Source organism: Trachypithecus francoisi, unplaced genomic scaffold, assembly GCF_009764315.1.
Source record: "Trachypithecus francoisi isolate TF-2019V2 unplaced genomic scaffold, Tfra_2.0 Lachesis_group20, whole genome shotgun sequence".
NCBI lineage: Eukaryota > Metazoa > Chordata > Mammalia > Primates > Cercopithecidae > Trachypithecus > Trachypithecus francoisi.
This window is the reverse complement of record NW_022681466.1, coordinates 55,785,581-55,802,152: the sequence shown is the minus strand read 5'-3', so window position 1 is coordinate 55,802,152 and position 16,572 is coordinate 55,785,581. Positions and strand designations below refer to the sequence as shown.

Here is a 16,572-nt window from a genome sequence, read left to right as displayed (position 1 = left end):
ATTTCATTTAATTACAGACTTACTCATTACTAAAATAAGACAATTGTGGAGTTGATAATTTTACCTAAGCATATTAAATAGGCTGAGAATGAATATTAAATGTATAGGCTGCATTTTACATATGATACATAGAAAATTTAAAGTATAGGATTAGAATATCATGTAATTAAACTCATGAAAAAGACCAGTGGGAACTAGCCAGCAATAAAGTGGATGGGAATGGGATTGAATGGACCATATAGATGGAAGAATGTATAAAATACATTTTATAATGTATTTTATAAAATACCAAAATACATTTAAAATAAAATATATTTTATAAAATACCAAAATCCACAGATGCCCAAGTCTGTGTTATAACATGGCATAGTATTTACATATAAGCTATGCAATATTTATTTAAAATACCAAAATATTTGGTATATATTATATATAATAATTTTATATAATACATTTTATAATGTATTTTATACATTCTTTGAGCTGTAAATAAAATAGAATGTATAAAATATATCTATCTATAAATAGAATGTATGAAAACATGACAGCATAGCCATTTGTAGAAATACATATTTCTACATATTTGTAGAAATACATATGATTTTATGTGGTTGGAGTGGAGAGTATATGTCAGAGAAGGGGCATGATTGGAGATGAGACTAAAGAGGCTAGATCATGAAGAGCCTTATTTGATACCAGTTTGAATTTTGTCTTGAAAACCATGAGGAATATTGAAGAATTTAAGTATGATCAGATTTGCACATCTGAAGCTATATGGGGAGGGTGGGGGCAGAGCTAGATGTACTTAATTACTTAATTGGGGGAAGGGGGAAGGATGGTAACTGAAAAGGAAGGGTCTAGAATATGGCTTCAGTGTTCCAGATTTAGGCATCTGGGTAGATAGTGGTTCCATACCCTGAGATAAAGAATACTGGGGCCAGTTTAAGTGGTGGGAGTGGGTGGTGAACATCTTGAGTTTGAGGTAAATAGTCCTTTGTAGCTGGAAGTTCTGCATCTGCAGATTCAACCAGTTGTGGATTGAAACTATTTGGGAAAACCCCAATAAAAATAACAATACCATAATACAAATAATACAAATTTAAAAAGTGTAATAGCTATTTATATAGTATTTACGTCAAAGTATTTATGTTGAAGTAATCTAGAGATGATTTAAAGTGTATAGGAGCATGCGCATAGCTTATATGCAAATACTATGCCATGTTATAACAGGGACTTGGGCATCTGTGGATTTTGGTATCTGTAGGGGTCCTGGAATCAATCCCCTGTGGATACCAAGAGATGACTATATATAAAACAAGCAAAGGAAAGTCCCAAGCTGAATACATACATGTGTTACTCAGCAAGGAGATCTAGGCTAGAGAAAGAAAAAATGATAGTGACGATTTATTGAGCCTTTGCTTAAATATGTCAGATACTGTGGCAGAAACTTTATATATGTCATTTAGTACTTACGAATTGTTATTGTTTTATAAATTAGGAAACCAAGATCCAAGCTTACACAGTTAGTAAGTGGCAGAGAAACTTAGAGGCTCTAAAGCTGTATTGAAGCCATGAGGATATGAATGAGATCACTTATGGAGAACATAGCATGAGACAAGTGGAGAACGAAAAGGTGGTTAAGGTGTGAGATGAGAGAGGCCTAAAGAAGGACTTTTGGGGAATGAGACATTTGGGAGGCTAATGAAGGAAAATCCTGCAAATAAGACTGAAAAATAACATCAAGAGCAATGTTAACCCAAAATGTGTTTCCCAACTCAATTTGTTATGTAAAATAATTATTTAAAAGGGATGGAAGAGTCAAGAAATTTGGGAAAACATTGGAGAACCTCATCTTGTAGAGTCACAATATACCTCAGTATATTAAAGATCTGAGAAAATCTGTAGTAATTGAAAATACTTAACTTTAATACCACATTTCCCAAAACTATTTGATCACATACCCTTGTCATAGTCTCATTCCTGCTACTATAACAAAATACCACAGAAAGGGTAATTTATAAATAATAGAAATTTTATTTCTCACAGTTCTGGAGGCTGGGAAGTCCAAGACAAGGTGCCAGCAGATTTGGTGTATGGCGAAAGCCTTCTTGCTGCATCCTTATGTAGAAGGAGCAAATGCGGCGTCCTCATATAGCAAAAGGGGAAAAGGGGTGAACAGTTTTATGGCACTTCTTGTATAAGGTCATTAATTCCATTCATGAGGGCTCTGTCCTCATGACTTACTCACTTCCTGAAGGCGCCACCTCTTAGTACTATATCATGTTGGTGATTAAGTTTCAGCATATGAATTTTGGGGGGATGCATTCAGACCATAGTAATTCTCCCCCACCCCCCCCTTTTTTTTTTTTTTTTTTTGCCTAAATTCCATTGACATTCCAGGACTAGGTACTCTAGTTAGGATGAAATTCAGGTGAGTGTGGCATCACAGACTAAGCAAAGAGGGAGTTTCAGGAAGGAAGTGTGCACTGTTGAGTCAGATGTATTGGGGAGGTCAAGAGAAGGAAGAGTAGAAAGTCAATTGACTTTGGCAATTAGGATACTAGTAACTTTTGTAAGATCAGCTTTGGTGGAGTGGGTGGTCAGAAGACCAGTTGCAGCAGGTTAGAAGGTAAATGAGCGGTGAGGAAAGGAAGGTAGCAAGTAGAGACTGTTCTTTTAAACCTTGTATCAAGGAAAGAAGTAGCTAGAGGGAAATTTAGGGTAAGAGAAGGGCTCTTTTGGGTTATTTGGAAGAGATTTGAGAATATTTTTCTGCTGAGGGGAAGGAAGGGATCATTAGGAAAGAAAAGGGTACGGGAAGAGGGAATGATTCATGGAGCAAGATCCTGGAAGAAATGGGAGGAGAGAGGTTCTAGAGGACAGAGAGAGAGAGATTTGGAAGGTTGGATAGTATTACACTGAGCTCTAGTACGGAAATGCCTTTAGGAACTTCTTTTCCTAGTAGGATTGTTATGTTTTTTGTTTTTGTGTTCGGGTCTATTTTTATTTTATTTTAATTTACAAAAAAAAATTTTAAGCTAGTCAGTCATGGTCGAAACAATGTTAATGAGCTTAACAGTGACCTACAACCTTCAGACCAACTTGGGTCTACTTTGTGTAGCTTTACTGAATCTTCCTCTTCATTGTCACAGTGGTGGCTGTTGACATTCCCTACTGTCATTGTGCCTTCCTCTAGCAGCTCTTTACTTTTACTTTGCTGCTTCCTATCTGCTTCCAACTAGAAAACCAGGCTTTTCAGGAATTAAGAGTAAATAACCTGAAGGTCTAAAGAGCAACACCCTCATCCACACCAGGGAAGCAGTTTATAAACTTTGAGGCATCTTTTCTGTACTTAGAATTCCTTTAATAGGTGAGGTGGGGGTGGGGGCTGCTTTGGAAACTTTCAGATGTTTTTAATTTATATGTATTTACTATTTAAAATGTTTGCTATTAGCCAAATGCTGTGGCACATGTCTATAGTCCCCAGCTACTTGGGAGACTATAAGGCAGGAGGATCACTTGAGCCCAAGGAGGTCAAGGCCAACCTGGGTAACAGAACAAGACCTTATCTCTTTAAAAAAAGAAAAAAGAAAGTCTGCTATTACTTCACTTATGCACTCTTTTAAATTCTAAAAGCCATTTTCCTAATTTTATAAAGCTTCTTAGTGGTAGATATCTTCAGCTATATATTGTTTATACAAAATCTCTTCAGTTTGAAGATGGGTTTTAACTAGAATCTGGAAAGTTAATGGGCTAGTCAGAACATAAGGTTCTGACTTATAACCATAAAATTGTGCAAGATTAAATATTCTTAGTGGTACCAGGTAATCATGGTGTGGTCTGTACTGAGACCTTTTGATTTATAGGGGGTCACTGTATAATGATGCAGTTCTGCTCTGTAGTTTTTTAGCTAATTATGTTTCTTTTGTCTATAATTGAAGAGTCCTTTTGGTCAAATGAGAAGTCTGGACATTCTGCAGTTACATTTGGTCTGCTCTTCACATGTTAGAAGTTTGAAGCCTATTTTGTTTTCTTTTTCTATTACTAGGACATAATATTCAACATTTTATAATTTAGAATTTATTTAGGGCTCTTGAGCTGCTTGCTTGAGCCTGCTTTCACTGTGGAGTGTACTTTTGTTTCAAGAAACCTGTGCCTTTGTTGCTTCTTCTGTTACTTTGAAAAAAAAAAGAATTTATTTAGAAGTGAAGGCTAAATCTGATGGGTTTTGTCTGGATAACAGTGCAGAGAAATATTTGTAGTAAATGTGGTTGCTAACCGTCTGCACTAGATTCATGTGGGGACTTAAGCAGAGCAGATTTGTGGGTTTCATCTCTGCCCTACTCAGTCTTTCTTGAGATAGTCAGGACTGTGTGTATTTTAACAGGCTCTTGGGTGATTCTGTTAAGCACTAACATATGAAAAGTACTGGTGCAGGGAAGCCAGTCTGTGATTAGGCCTGATCCAGGCTGGTCCTTACACTGACTGTAGCTAAAGTGTCCATGGTTAAAACCCAAATCAGAGGAGTGTGTGTCCAGGTGCTTCTCACAGGCTGGGTGTAGTGGCTCATGCCTGTAATCCCAGCACTTTGGGAGGCTGAGGCAGTCGGATCACAAGGTCAAGAGATCAAGACCATCCTGGCGAACATGATGAAAACCCAACTCTACTAAAAATACAAAAATTAGCTGGTCGTGGTGGCATGTGCCTGTAGTCCCAGCTACTTGGGAGGCTGAGGCAGGAAAATTGCTTGAACATGGGAGGCAGAGGTTGCAGTGAGCCAAGATTGTGCCACTGCATTCCAGCCTGGTGACAGAGTAAACAGCTTTAGTGAAATATAATTCAAATACTATACAATTAATACATTAGTTTTGGTATATTCACAGATATATGCACCCAACACCACAGTTTTTGAAAATTTTCATCACCTGAGAAAGAAACCCCTTTATCTATGACCACTCTATCCCACCTAACCCCCCGCCCAATCCTAAGCAAACACTAATCTCTGTCTCTATAAATTCCCTATTCTGGACTTGTTTATGAATGGGATCGTATGTTGTCTTTGTGACTGGCTTCTTTCAGTTAGCATAATGTTTTCAAGGCTTATCCGTGCCATAGCCTGTGTTAGCACTTCATTCCTTTTTATGGCCAAATAATAATAGTGTTTTATCCTTTCATCCACTGATGACATTTAAGTTGTTTCTGTCTTTTGGCTATTATGAATGATGCTGTACACATCTGTGTACAAGTTTCTGTATGGACATATGTTTTCATTTCTCTTGGGCATATACCTAGGAGAGGGATTGCTAGAGCATATGATAACTCTTTTTAACTGATGAACTGCCAGATGGTTTTCCACAGCAGCTGCACCATTTTACATTCCCACCAGCAGTGTATGAGGGCTCTGATTACTCCACATCCTGATCAATACTTGTTGTTACCTGACTTCAGATTCTAGCCATTCTTGTGAATATGAAGTATTATCTCATTGCAGTTTGGGTTTGCATTTCCCTAATGGCTAGTGATGTTGAACATCTTTTCATGTGCTCACTGGCCACTTCCTCACATGAGAAATATCTATTCAGATCTTTTGCCCATTTTTTATTTTTTTACTTTAAAAATTTTTTAGAGACTCGGGTCTTGCTCTGTTGCCTAGGCTGGAGTGTAGTGAAACAGTCACAGCTCACTGCAGCCTCACACTCCTGGGCTCAAGCCATCCTCCTGCCCCAGTCTTGGTATCTGATCTCATACCTGGCTGTTTTGTTTTTGTTTTTGTTTTTTTTGGTAGAGATGAGGCCTCACTGTGTTGCCCAGGCTGGCCTTTGCTCATTTTTAAATTGGACTGTTTGTCTTTTTATTATTGAGTTGTAAGAGTTCTTTGAGTATTCCAGATACAAGTCCCATGTCAGATAAGTAATTTGCAAATATTTTATCCCATTCTGTGAGTTGTCTTTTTTCTTTCTTTATGGTGTACTCTGAAGCACAAAAGTTTTAAATTTGATGAAGTTCAGTGTACCTATTTTTTTGTTGTTGTTCAGGCTTTTGGTGTCATATGTAAGAATTCTTTGGCAAATCCTACATCATGAAGATTTACCCCTATGTTTTCTTCTGAGAGTTTTTTGGTTTTTTGTTTGTTTGTTTTGAGACAGATTCTCTCTGTCACCCAGGCTAGAGTGCAGTGGCGCGATCTCAGCTCACTGCAACCTCTGCCTCCCAGGTTCAAGCAATTCTTCTGCCTCAGCCTCCCAAGTAGCTAGGATTACAGGCATGTGCCACCATGCCCAGCGAATTTTTGTATTTTAGTAGAGATGGGGTTTTACCATGTTGGCCAGGCTGGTTTCGAACTTCTGACCTCAAGTGATCCACCTGCCTTGGCCTCCCAAAGTGCTGGGATTACAGGTGTGAGCCACCATGCCCAGACTCTTCTGAAAGTTTTATGGTTTTTCTTACATTTAGGCCTTTGATCCATTTTGAGTAAATTTTTGTATATGGTATTTGTTTGCATGTGGCTTTGCAGGTGTCTCAGCACCATTTTTTTAGAAAACTAAACTCAAATTTTATATACAATGCTTTTAATTTTATTTTAAATTAGAAACATAGTAGTCTCTCTCTCTTTTTTTTTTTTTTTGAGACAGGGTCTCACTCTGTCACCTAGGCTGGGAGTCAAGTGGCACTATCATGGCTTACTGCAGCGTCAACCTCCCGAGCTCAAGTGATCCTCCTACCTCAGCCTCCTGAGTAGCTGGGTCTACAGGAGTGTGCCACCATGCCTGGCTTTTTTCTTTTTTCTTTTTTTTTTTTTTTTTTTTTTTTTTTTTTACGTTTTTTGTAGAGATGTGATTTTGCCATGTTACCCAGGCTGGTCTCAGACTCCTGGCCTAAAGTGATCCTCCCACCTCAGCCTCTCAAAGTGCTGGGATTACAGGCATGAGCCACTGCACCTGGCTGTCACTTTCTTTATACTGACTTTTTCTACTGTTTGTATGGTTAAGGTTGCTGTTAATTCTGTAGAAATATAAACCATCAAAATATTTGATCTATAACAATTACTAGGTTTTTGCTTTGCACTTACATGGATTCCATCCCAGAGAGTTGTCCAGTTTCCAAGCTGTCCATACTATGGCACTAAGTCTCATATATAAAACTCCAACTCTGCTTTCTCCAACTCTGCTTTCTTGGGATTTCAGTGGGAAAGAAATACACTGAATGCCTGATTCTCTCCAAATCTCTTTCTAACCATCCCATGGAACCATAAAGATTCCCCAGTCTTAGGCTTCGTGATTTTAGGCTTTTTCTCACCACTATCTGTTAGTTTCCGTGGTAGAGTCAAGTGCCGTCTCTGTTTCAGCACAGTTTCTTTCTGGCGGTAGTGTGGACGGTACAGGGTCTTACTCTGTCGGTCAGGCTGGAACGCAGTGGCATGACTATGGCTCACTGTAGCCTCAACCTTCTGGGCTCAAGTAATTCTCCTGCCTCTGTCTCCTGAATAGCTGGGACTATAGGCATGCACCACTATGCCTGGCTAACTTTTAAATTTTTTTGTAGAAATGAGATCTCACTACATTGCCCAGGCTGGTCTTGAACTCCTGGGCTTAAGTGATCCTCCTGTATTGGCCTCCCAAAGTGCTGGGATTGCAGTTTAGTCATCCCACCTGGCCTCAGCATAGTTTCTTTCATAATCTTCACATATACTAATCTGTAAAACCTATATTGTGTTCTATAAGGTCATCTTAGTTTTTGTAAAAGGTAAAGAAATGTTTTCTTCACATTAAATTACATTAAAAGAAGCTGAAATCATTTATTTTCTAAAATTAATATTTAGTAATAGCATTCCCTAATCTGAACTGCAGAAGACCATTTAAAAGTAGGTCTGTTCCCTCTACTATGTATGTTCTACTATGATGACCAGGTTTCTTCTCTTCAAAGAGAAAGAAATAAGAACAACCAACATTGGCTTACTCTATGCTAGGCACTATTCTGAGCTCTTTATCAATACGATCTGATTCAGTCCTGACAACCACCCTCTGAAGATGTGTACTATTACCATCCTCATTTTACAGATGAGGAAATTGAGGCACAGATAAGGAGTAGGACAGGATTAGAATCCAGGCAATCCGACTTCAGAGCCCCTTGTATTAAAAGCACGTACCAAAAATTGGCCTGCCTTACCCTTCTTGTCTTAAACTCCAATCTTGAATTCCATGTCATTTTTGATGGGTCTAGGAAATAGGACCTAGGAAATACACCTAAAGTGCTCTGTTTTGTTTTTGTTTATTCTTACTAAAGCTCAAGTTTATCCTCTATTAATCCTCACTAAATAATTTCATAATTACAATATCTAAGATGTACAAAAATTTCTATGCCTGCTCCAAGATTTTTATTGTGTTCTATGCTACTAGCTTGCTTTTATAACACTACTACTGATCTCAGGTGTTAAGTTGTTAACAAAATATCCTCTATAGGAATATAATTAAGTAAAATAGGTGGCCCCAAAGTAGTATAAGCTGCATGATGTTGAAGAAATTACATTGGCTCGATAAGAGAGCCATTCATCTGGCTTTGCTACCACTTAACTCTGGCTCTGGTCAATCTTTTCATCTTTCTAGTCCTGGTTTTCTTATCTGAGAAAAAAATCTTTTATCTCTAAGGTCCTGTCCAGCTTTAGCACTTAAAGATACTATATACTCTTGGTAAAGTGTCTTCAGAATTGTGTAATAGAGGTTGAAGGAGCACTATAATTGGTGATTAACATTCAGCCCCTTGTTACTTATGCAACTTTCTGCAGCAGGTTTGAATTTCTCCCCAGAAAATGGGTTATCTTCTGTTACATCATCAGTCTGCAAATTTTTCAAGCTTTTTTTTGTTTTGTTTTTTGAAACGGAGTCTTGCTCTGTCGCCCAGGCTGGAGTGCAGTGGCATGATCTTGGCTCACTGCAACTTCTGCCACCTGGGTTCAAGCAATTCTCCTGTCTCAGCCTCCCGAGTAGCTGGGACTACAGGTGCACGCCACCATGCCTGGCTAATTTTTGTGTTTTTAGTAGGGAGGGGGTTTCACCATATTGGTCGAGCTGGTCTTGAACTCCTGACCTCAGGTGATCCACCCACCTCAGCCTCCCAAAGTGCTGGGATTACAGGCGTGAGCCACGGCACCCGGCCATTTTCCAAACTTTTATGCTCTGCTTCTTCTTGAACACTTTGCCACTTAGAAATTTCTTCCACCAGATACCTAAATCATCTCTCTCAAGCTCAAAGTTCCACAGAACTCTATGGCAGGGGCAAAATGCCACCAGTCTCTTTGCTAAAACATAGCAAGAGCACCTTTGCTCCAGTTCCCAAGTTCCTCATCTCCATCTGAGACCACCTCAGCCTGGACCTTATTGTCCGTATCGCTATCAGCATTTTGGTCAAAGCCATTCAACAAGTCTCTAGGAAGTTACAAACTTTCCCATATCTTCCTGTCTTCTGAGCCCTCCAAATCTCTAGGAAGTTCCAAACTTCCCCACATTTTCCTGTCGTCTTCCGGGTCCTTGAAACTGTTCCAACCTCTGCCTGTTACTCAGTTCCAAAGTTGCTTCCACATTTTCAGGTATCTTTACAGCAGTGCCCCACTACCTGGTACCAGTTTACTGTATTAGTCTGTTCTCACACTGCTAATAAAGACATACCTGAGACTGGGTAATTTATAAAGGAAAGAGTTTTAATGCACTCACAGTTCCACATGGCTGGGGAGGCCTCACAATCATGGCGGAAGAATAAGGAAGAACAAAAGGACATCTTACATGGTGGCAGGCAAGAGAGCATTTGCAGGGAAACTCCCTTTATAAAACCATCAGATCTTGTGAGACTTGCTATCACCAGAACAGCACAGGAAAAACCTGCCTGCATGATTGAATTACTTCCCACTGGCTCCCTCCCATGACGTGGGAATTATGGGAGTTACAATTCAAGATGAGATTTAGATGGGTACACAGCCAAACCATATCAGTAAGCATGATTGATTAATTGGTCATTGGTAACTGACTCAATCTCCACTCCTCTGGTTACATGATGGAGCTGAAAATTCCAACCTTCTGATCAAGGATTGGTGTTTCTGGTGACTAGCTCCCACCCTAAAGCTATCTAGGGTCCAGCCAAGAGACACTTCCTTAGAACAAAAGATGCTTCTATCACTCTTATCACTCAGGAAATTCCAAGGGTTTTAGGAGTTCTGTGTCGGGAACTGGGGAAAAAGACCTGATCCTTCCTTCCTCCCTCTCCTCCCTCCCTCCCTCCCTCCCTTCCTTCCTTCCTTCCTTCCTCTTCCTCTGCAAGAAACCACAGTCTTTGGTTAATAAGAGTTAAAAGTTAGTACCTGCTTGATAGAAAAAAAGCATAATACTCAATAGGTTGCATAACACTTGGTGAGAAGAAAGAGGAAGGACAGCAAAAACATGGAAACCAAAGACACTTGGATAAGTGTAAATGAATTCAGTACTCTAGATAATAAAGCACGTGATGGGAGAAAAAGGGAGGTGCTAGATTAGAAAACTTGGTAGGCAAGAGCCAAGACCTTGGAGGCTTTTTATGCCTTGGTAAGAAATTTAAATTTAAACTTTAGCCTGTACTCAAGCTTTACATTGCATCAGAATAAGTTGAAAAATATGTAAAAATGCAGATTGATCCAGGAATATGCATGTTTAGAAGCATCCACAAGTAACCCTGACACAAGAAATACTGCTTTTGGCAGTGAGGAACATAAAAGTTTTATGTAGAGATGTAAGGTTAGAGTTATAATTTAGAGTGGATTGTTTCAGTTGCCAAGTCCTAGAACTAACATAGGCTGAAACTAAGGCAATTGTGGTTGGGATAGACAGGATGAGATAGATTAGAGAAATATATAAAAAGTAAAGTGGTAGAGGCCTGATGATGGATTATGAGGTGAAATAAAGATAGAAGACTGGTTAACTCTTGAAGACTTTGAGCTTGGTTGGGCTGAGTAGATGGCAGATGGTATTAACAAAAATACAAGAAGTAAAGCTTTGGTGGGAAGATGAGTTCAGTTGTGGACCAGCTGAGGTATGTAATCCTGTGGAATATGTTAACAAACATGTTCCAATTAGGCAGTAAGATATCCAAGAAGACCAGTGATGAAAATATCCTAAAGTAATGTTTGTAGTCTCTTGAAGCTGTGAGAGAGATAACATCACCGAAGGAATGCCCATGGAGACAGATGCCAAGGGCAGAACCCTGAAAGCCCCCATATGTAAGGGGTAAAAGTAGAAAAGGAGAATTTGACAGACTGAAAGGAGCAATCAGAAAGCAATTTGTGGAAGACCAGTAGAAAATAGTGTGCCAAAAGTTTTAGGAAAAAAAATCAATGGTGCAATTCTGTCAAATGCAACTGAGAAATTCGATAATACAAAGAAAAGTGTTATGAGTTGGTAGTGTGGAAGCCACCTGTGACTTTGGCTAGAGTAGTTTCAGTGGAGAGGTGGGACAGAGAAGCCTGACTGAGGTAGGTTGAAGAGAAAATTGATCAAACAGAAATAGTGAATATAAGCCAGATGTAGTGACTCACACCTGTAATCCCAGCACTTTTGGAAACCAAGGCGGGAGGATTGCTTGAGCCCAGGAGTTCGAGACCAGCCTGGGCAACATAGTAAGAACCTCTCTCTCTCTCTCTCTAAGTGTGTATATATATATATACACACACACATATACACACACATATATATACACACATATATATGTAAAGAAACAGTGACAATAGAGTATTCATTTTCATAAGAGTTCTCATGAATAGAAGGAGAAAAAAGATGAAATCTAGATAGAGGAATGCAAGGTCAAATATTTTTCTTGTTTTTAAAGTATGCAGTAGTCTTGAAAATGTTTCTGTGCTAAAGGAAATGAACCAAAGTAATGGCAGTGAGAAAGAGATAGAAAATAAAAGTGAGACAGGAGATCATTGATAGGAACAGATCTTAGGGGACTGGTCTAAAACACTAAATAAGGAGTTAGTCTGGAAAAGGAGAAGTTAGGCTGGCCAGGAAGAGAATTAACTCATCCTCTGTGACTTAAATATCTATTTCCTGTTATAATTTAACCTTACTATACAGGATGACATTCCTATTCTTTACTCCAGGAGAACGTATAAAGTGTATCCAATGTGCAGTTTTATCAATTTGTCTTGCATAGATAAAAATTTATATTTATAAACAGTATAACTTATATTTGGATATTATAGTATGTCATGTAATTTAGTTAAGACTAATCTGTTGCCCTGACTACTATTAGCAAAAACCTTTCTTCAGAAAGGATAATGTGTCTTCTGTTTCTTTTAAAATTCTTTCTTCTTTTTACAGCTGCTAAGCACATAATGGGCACTCAATAAAATGACACCTAACATAGGATTTGGAAGATGTGTGAATTACAAAGATATAGCCCAAAATATAAAATGTACTCATTATTCAGAGTTTAAATTCTTTGAGCTTACTAACTCTAAAAATTAATACCAGTTTTTAATAGGTGCCTTTTACCTTACCAGAATTCAACTTGTCACTAAGTATAAGAGTGTTTTTTTCTTTTTTCTTTTCTATTTTATTTCTTTTCACATCAGGCAGTTAATGTGCTGATATTGTAACAAGGTTTAAAGGAGGCACATCTCACACAAAAGCATGAAAACCCAGTCATCATGCTTATGAACCACAAAAGGATTCTAGGCATAAAAATATGGTTTGGCCATTAAGAAAAAAATTGGGCTGGGCATGGTGGCTCATGCCTTTAATAACAGCAGTTTGAGAGGCTGAGGCGAGAGGATCGCTTGAGCCCAGGAGTTCAAAACCAGCCTGAGTAACATAGTGACACCCTGTCTCTACAAAAATATTTTTGAAAGGAAAAAAATTGTCTTTGATGATAACTTGGTAGACTTCCAGCTGGGAGCATCTTTATTTTATTTTATTTTATTTTATTTGTATTTATTTATTTATTATTTTTGAGATGGAGTTTTGCTCTGTTGCCCAGGCTAGAGTGCAGTGGTGTGATCTTAGCTCACTGCATCCTCCACCTCACGGGTTCAAGCGATCCTCCTGCCTCAGTCTCCTGAGTAGCTGGGATTAGAGTTGCCCGCCACTGCGCCCAGCTAATTTTTGTAGTTTTAGTAGAGACGAGGTTTCACCATTTTGGCCAGGCTGGTCTCAAACTCCTGACCTTGTGATCCACCTGCCTCGGCCTCCCAAAGTGCTGGGATTACAAGAGTGAGCCACTGTGCCTGGCCAGCATCTTTATTTAAAAGCATGTATTGTGAAGCTCCATGTGAGAATTAGAATGCTACCTGGAGTATATAGTGAGGTGCAGGGGAAAGTCCAGGCTACTATCTTAAGGCCAGTTATAAATCCTTGATGATTTCAAATTTGTTGGATTATTTTGATGGTGATGATAGTGGGAGAAAGAAATGTGCACATCAAAAGGGATTTACTAGAGAAAGCTGTGAACTTTTGAAAGGTTTTTGATAAGTGTGCCAAATTGCTTTCTAGAAAAGTTGTATTAGTTTACACTTCCATCAGTAATAGCAGTGAGTATGCTCCAGACATCATTTTCCAAATATTAAAAATTACATTCTCATTTTAGAAGAAGTTAAGACTGGCATTGTATAATAGGACAGCTATGTATCAATCTTTGTATCTCCCTGAAGCTTTCAGCCATTGAGTTCTGTAACCAAATGACTTCCTGTACACCTTAAGAAGCAAATAATGCAGTTTTTTCCTCAATTGAATGTTTGGAGATGTTTGTTTGTTTGTTTTTCTCATTGAAGCTTGTAAAGTTTGAGTTCATTTTAAAGTTTTGGGGAAAATTTCAAGTTCTAATTTCATCTCCCAAGTGTACTTTTCATAATTATTTCATTTTATTAATAAAGTAGGGCCAGGCGTGGTGGTGGGCCGGGTGCAGTGGCTCACACCTGTAATCCCAGCACTTTGAGAGGCTAAGGCGGGCAGATCACAAGGTCAGGAGTTCGAGACCAGCCTGACCAACACAGTGAAACCCCATCTCTACTAAAAATACAAAAATTACGTGGGTGCGGTGGCAGGTGTCTATAATCCTAGCTACTCGGGAGGCTGAGGCAGGAGAATTGCTTGAACCTGGGAGGCAGAGGTTGCAGTGAGCCAAGATTGTGCCACTGCACTCCAGCCTGGGTGACAGAGCAAGACTCTGTCTCGGGAAAAAGAAAGAGAGAGAGAGAAAGAAAGAAAGAAAAGAAAAAGGGAGAGAGAGAAAGAAAGAGAAAGAAAGAAAGAAAGAAAGAAGAAGGAAGGGAGGGAGGGAGGAAAGAAGGAAGGAAGGAAGGAAAATAGGCACTACAGATTGTTCACGATTCCCTAACTGCATTTAATATAAGGATTTTTATTTCTCCTTTTCACTGAAAAACTATCCTACTATTCTTTGGTGGCCAACTGATAACAAACTTATTTTATAGCTACTATAACTGAGGTTTGGGAAATCTTCAGTACTTCACATGTATAGATGCTGGCAGTGTATCAAATTCTAGTTTCTAATCTTTAGTTCTTTAAAAAGTCTTTAGTCACTTTGTTATTCTTACATTTCATTTGTGATAATTGGTTAACATGTTTGTATTTGAAGGCATTAATCACAATTTAGAACATATAATGGGCACACAGATACTACTCCGTATCTTTTAGATTTCCTTATACCTATGAAAGATGTTATTCAGAATTCAGTATGTTCATTTTAGTTTGATATAAATATTTTTCTGAAAAGAAAGAATTGAGCCATAAATGAATTGTTGTGAGATATGCTGTTTGGTCCTTTGGGCTCAAGGTTTAATATTAATAAAAAGACCCCGGAACTGAGCCAGGAATCCCCCAGGTCTAGCCCTAATTGGCTTTGTAACCATGAGCAAATTCATTTATCTTTGTATCTTTATAAAATGTCCTACACAAAAAATGTTATTTTTATGAAAGTATTACTCAAATATGAGGTAGTGTTCTTAGGGAGAAGAAAAAACCTTTGCCTTTGAGAATTGGGATGGAAGGGAAGTAAGTTTCTTAAGTAATTCAGCCTGTACTATTGGAGAAGGCAGCACAGTGTAAAGCAAGAGTCAGAACTCATTTGCTTGCCAAAGCCAGGCGGGCAGCATGAATATATGAATTGGGCCTATGTAAGACTTAGGGAATTGTTGGAGTCTCTGTGTATCTCTTGTCTAAAAATCAGATTAATTAAAAATACATACCATGAAAGTTATACAGAACAGTTCTACAGGGAGTATTCTTCCTGTAAGCTTCCAGTTTTCAACCTCTGGTTTAAAGAAAAAATGGGCCCGACGTGTTGGCTCATGCCTGTAATCCCAGCACTTTGGGAGGCCGAGGCAGTTGGATTGCTGGAGTGCAGGAGTTCGAGACCAGCCTAGGCAACATAGCTTGAGACCAGCATCGGCAACATATTTCGTCTCTACAAAAAGTAGAAAAATTAGCTGGGCGTGGTGGTGCGTGCCTATAGTCCTAGCTACACGGCAGACTGAGGTGAATCACTTGAGCCTGGAGGGTCGAGCCTGCAGTGAGCTGTGATTGTGTCACTGCACCCTATCCTGTATACTGTTCAGCAGAGTGCCCAACATGTAGTAGGCACTCAATGATGTTTCATGGCCAGCTAGCTAGATGGATAATGGATGGATGGATGGATGGATGGATGGATGGATGGATAGATAATCGAATGAATGACTAGAAGGCTCTTCATCCTAGCAGCATGTGTATATAGTATATGGAGTTGTCTTTGCAATTGGTCTGCTCTTATTTTTGAGTCTCATGAGCAAAATATTTTATAACAAATTTTTGAAAACATCTTTTATCTTTTTAACATTCTAGTCTCTTACATCTTTAGTTGTCAAAATTTAGTATGCCCAACATTAAATTTGTGGCAGTGCTTTCCCCAGCTTAATTTTCATGAGCTTTGACTGGGATTTGGAAACATTGTATCTTGTTTTGATGATTTTCTGACCAACTGGAAGCCTCAAATGGATGTCACATGCTGTTAGAGCAGACTTCGCAAAGAAAAAGACAGTTGATCTTCTTTGTTTCAGGTGGTCTGTTCTCTCTCAGGTTAGGTTTTGTTTGATTTGGGGAGTATTTATTAACTTTAGGGAAGAGTTGTATTTTCTTTCTAATATCCATTTGTTCACAATAACACCTAGTAGGCATTCAGTTCATATTGGAATGAATGAGAAAATGAGCAGCACATCAGTTGTAACAAATGTACCACTTTAGTAGGAGATGTTGATAATGGGTGAGGCTATATGCATGTGTGGAGGCAGGGGCAATATAGGAAATCTGTCCACCTTCTGTTCAGTTTTGCTGTGCACCTAAAACTGCTCTAAAAAATAAAGTTTATTAAAAAAAAAAAAAACAGCAGAAAGCACTGCAGAGAAATGGAAACAGCATGAGCCTCTGAATAAGAAAAACCTGTTTAAATACTGATTCTGCCTTTTATACTTACCACTTATCTTGGATAGATAACATGGCTGAGTCTGTGTATATCCGTAATATGGAAATGATAATACTTAAACTATATTATGGATTTTCAGTATTC

The 16,572-nt window shown here is 38.6% G+C and overlaps 1 protein-coding gene and 1 non-coding gene across 5 annotated transcripts in view; one reads left to right on the top strand and one right to left on the bottom strand.

Moving 5' to 3' along the window:
• SSH2 (slingshot protein phosphatase 2) overlaps nucleotides 1–16,572 on the top strand; it is a 314,778-nt gene that overhangs the window by 33,791 nt on the left and 264,415 nt on the right. The window lies entirely within an intron of this gene.
• On the bottom strand, nucleotides 12,587–12,690 carry LOC117068116. Its single transcript, XR_004430978.1, has one exon. It is a non-coding gene; the product is annotated as a small nucleolar RNA U13 (small nucleolar RNA).